This window comes from Lathyrus oleraceus, chromosome 1, assembly GCF_024323335.1.
Source record: "Lathyrus oleraceus cultivar Zhongwan6 chromosome 1, CAAS_Psat_ZW6_1.0, whole genome shotgun sequence".
Taxonomy (NCBI): domain Eukaryota; kingdom Viridiplantae; phylum Streptophyta; class Magnoliopsida; order Fabales; family Fabaceae; genus Lathyrus; species Lathyrus oleraceus.
The window spans coordinates 408,955,026-408,959,253 of NC_066579.1; the positions used below are offsets into that span (position 1 = coordinate 408,955,026).

The 4,228-nt window shown below is 39.5% G+C and overlaps 1 non-coding gene across 1 annotated transcript; it reads left to right on the plus strand.

Moving 5' to 3' along the window:
• The first annotated feature begins 1,697 nt into the window (after window positions 1-1,697).
• On the plus strand, window positions 1,698-1,804 carry LOC127116693 (small nucleolar RNA R71). Its single transcript, XR_007801494.1, has one exon. It is a non-coding gene; the product is annotated as a small nucleolar RNA R71 (small nucleolar RNA).
• Window positions 1,805-4,228: the final 2,424 nt, after the last annotated feature.

Sequence of the window (4,228 nt, forward strand, 5' to 3'; positions counted from 1 at the left end):
CTCTCTTACGCACTCGTCTATGACATCAAGTAGATAACAGGTATCATCTATAGCTGGCGCTTGTAAGAATTGTGTCAAGATGAATTCAACCTTTTCTTCTCTAACTTTGAATGTCAGCTTACCTCTTTTCACGTCTATTATGGCTCTGGCGGTAGCTAAGAATGGCCTTCCTAATATAATAGGTGTATTGACATCTTCTTTGATGTCCATGATTATGAAGTCTGTAGGAATGTAGAATTGTCCTACACATACTGGGACATTCTCTAGTATACCGACAAGATATTTGATTGAGCGATCAACTAGTTAGACAGACATCTTGGTTGGTCTTAGTTCTCCCACTTTGAGCCTTTTACAGATGGTTAAGGGCATTACACTAATGTTGGCTCCTAGGTCGCATAGAGCTTTGTCTATGACGAACTTTCTAATGACACGGGGTATGGAGAAACTACCTGGGTCTTTTAGTTTGGGAGGCATGTTATTTTGGATTATTGCGCTACACTCAGCGGTAAGTGTAATTGTTTCATTATCCTCGATCTTTTTCTTATTGGATAAGATCTCTTTAAGAAATTTGGCATATGAGGGCATTTGTGTGATGGCTTCTGTAAAGGGAATTGTAATGTTTAGTTGCTTCAGAAGTTCAAAAAATTTCCTAAATTGCCCTCCAGTTTTAGAATTTGCGAGTCTTTGAGGATACGGAATGGGTGGTTTATAAGGTGGTGGAGACACATAAGGTTTTTCTTTCTCTTCAGCCTCTCGGATATTATCTTCCTTCTCCTTCGGTTCACTTACCTTCTCAGTTGTTGTTTTGTCTGGTTTTTGGTACATGGCAGGATTTTGGAGTCTTGGATCTACGAGTCTGTCTAGTTATTTTCCACTCCTCAATATAACTGCATTTGCATGTCCTTCTGGATTAGGTTGCGGCTGTCCAGGAAATGTGCTAGCGGGAGTGGCAGTAGATGCTTGTTGTTGAGCCACTTGTGAAATTCGTGTTTCAAGCATTTTATTGTGGGTGACTAAGGCGTCTACTTTGCTCGCTAATTGTTTAAATTGCTCACTAGTATGTATGTTTTGGTTCAAGAAGTCTTTGTTTGTTTGAGCTTGGATAGATATGAAGCTTTCCATCATTAGTTCAAGGTTGGACTTCCTAGGCATGTTAGGAGCATTATTAGATGGCTTTTGATATCTAGGAGGAACAATGGGTGCTTGGCTAGGTGCATACAGGGCGTTGTTATTCTTATACAAAAAGTTGGGATGGTTTTTCCAACCTGGGTTGTATGTATTCGAATAAGGGTTTCCTTGTGCATAATTCACTTGATCGGTTGGGACTCCTGCCAATACCTGAAATTCTGGTGCAGTGTGTCCAGGAGTTCCACATAACTCACAGTTTAGAGTCACGGCAGCCACAGCGGCTGCGGGTGGTATGGTCAAGTTGTCTAACTTTTGAACAAGGGCATATACCTTTGCATGGACGTGGTCAAGGCTACTGATTTCATACATTCCACTTTTTGTTTGGGACTTTTCTACTGGAGTTCTTTCACCTCCCCATTGGCAATAGTTTTGGGCCATGTTTTTCAATGAGTTGATAGGCTTCGTTGTATGGCTTGTCCATAAGTGCACCGCGCGCGGCAGCGTCTACTGTCAGTCTTGTGTTATACAGAAGCCCATTGTAAAATGTGTGAATGATCACCCAGTCTCCGAGACCGTGATGTTGACATATCCTCATCATGTCTTTGTATCTTTCCCACGCGTTGTAGAGAGATTCTACATCCTTTTGTCGAAATCCGTTGATTTGAGCTCCCAGCATAGTAGTTTTGCTTGGCGGAAAATATCGGGATAAAAAAACGTTCTTCAGTTCTTCCCATGTTGTAACTGAGTTGGATGGCAAGGATTACAACCAAGCCCAAGCTCTGTCTCTTACAGAGAAAGGAAAAAGGCGTGGTCTTATCGCATCTTGAGATACACCATTCGCCTTCACAGTGTCTGCGTACTGCACAAACTTGGTCAAATGTTCATTAGGGTCGCCCGTAGGATTTCCAGCAAATTGATGTTGTTGGACGGCTGATAATAATGAGGGTTTCAGCTCAAAATCGTTTCGATTGATAGAAGGGGCAACAATGTTGCTGTGAGGTTCTTGTTGGAACGGGGTGGCATAGAACTTAAGAGGATGACTTTGTGGTTCCACTGTAGCCATGGTTGATTTTTTAACTGGTTCAGCAGTAGGAAAGAAGATATCAGGAATATTGTACCTTCGTAGGTACTCTAGTATTCAGCATCTTAAATATAAGAAACGCTCTAATTCTGTGATTGGTGGTGCTAAGTTGTCGCCTTGTGAGCGAGTACTTGGCATACAATAGGGGGAAACGAGGGAAAGGAGATTAGTTTTTGCCTTATTCTATACTGTGCAACGAAAGAATCACACTATTTGACTAAATCAGGTCCCCGACAACGACGCCAAAAACTTGATACGTCTTGTGACTGTATATAGAATATAGTCTATCGGGTACTTGACTGGAAGTGCACAATTTAGTCGTTTTAGTTTTAAAAGATATCGAACCCACAGGGACCGATGGTCAAACTAATGCTACCGACGTTGCTATGTTTAGCTAAGGAAATGATTTTCAGAAGTTTGGTTGAAGAAAATTGAATCTAAGGGAAGTTAAGTCTTAAGAAAATATAAATAGGAGGATATCAGTATGCAACGCATTAATCGTCAGGGATTCGATAAGTCACCGGTGTATAGTTTAAGTACCAAATATCTTTCAGTAGAAAATACTTATTTAAAAGGCTTTATCTCACACTCTCGTGATTGTTGATTCAGACTATACCTTTAAGTCAGAATGTACGCTCTCGCTGTCCCATTTGAAGTTAAAAATACTTTTTGAAAATAAATAAGTTCTAATTGCTTTTAAAGTGCTCTCACTGTTTTTAAAATCAATGCCTATTTTTTACTATCCAGTTCGACCCTCACGCTCTCGCGATTGTCGGTTCTCACCTTAGTTAATTTCCCACTCTCGTGGCAAAATCGTATTAAATAGCTTCTCACTCTTGTGACAAAAGTTAATTAAATTTAAATTAAAAACCACAGCCAAAAAGATTGTTTGAGGAAAGAAGTTTTACACCGATTATTATTAAATCCCGTCTAATTAAATGGTTTACATACCGATACCGTTATTTTAGCCGGACATGTTAAATAACGCAAACACAGACGGACATAAACAGATCAACAATAAAGCAATCATGATTATAATAATAATAAAGCAATAACAATAGTAATTGAATAAAAACCTGGAAATTGAATTAATAGAATACGCCGAATCTTGAAGTACTTGAGCAGTCCTCCACAGGTCGGTAGGATTCTGCTTCTTCAAAATCATTGCTTAAACTAAATTAAATAAATTGTAGTAGTTCCCTAGTGTAGGAAACTACTACTTTGTCTAAATGAAAAACGGAAAGGGAAAAGGGAAAATCAAAGCTCTGAACGGTAAAAGAAAACAATGTTGTTGAAGAAAAATAAAAGAAAAAAAGAATTGCTGTGGAAAAATAAAATGCAGAGAAAGGTCTTGAAAGCTGGCTTCAGAGAGGAAAAATAAGCGTGCTCCTAGGTTTCCAACTTCCATCCTTTTATATTCTCCATTTGGTCTTGGAAGTTGAGAGAAATAAGGGTGACTTGGTTGAGTGAGAAATCCACGGGAAAGTGGCTGAGCAACGAGAAATAAGGGCCTGGTGGATCACTTCTGTTGACAGATTCAATGCATTGATTTTGGCCTTGTGACGTTCGTGATGGGCCTGTGACGGTTGTGACAGGCTGGGCTTGACGGCCGTGACAGGCTTTGTGACGGTCGTCACATGCACATAATTTTTATTCTCTGCTTTTCTGCTGTTTTCTCTTCTTTCTTCTTCTTTTCCTTCCTTTTCTATACTTTGCTCATTTAAGCATGGGAATTGAAATACCTACAAAAATAACTCGAACACTTGCGGAATAATCGGAATATAAATGAAAGTGGTACGATTTTTAAGTGTAAATCAAGGAAAATATACGATGTATTTTCACGTTATCAGGATACACCTTAGTATCCTCCTCACCTATCATTCATTGGATTTTCATTGGGAGAGATCCCCAAGCATTTGTGATTGTATCTGTAAGACCTCAATTTTGACCCTAAGATCCCTCATGTTATCTCATCATATGAATTAGCATTGGGATCACACCTTAGCATCCTCCTTACCT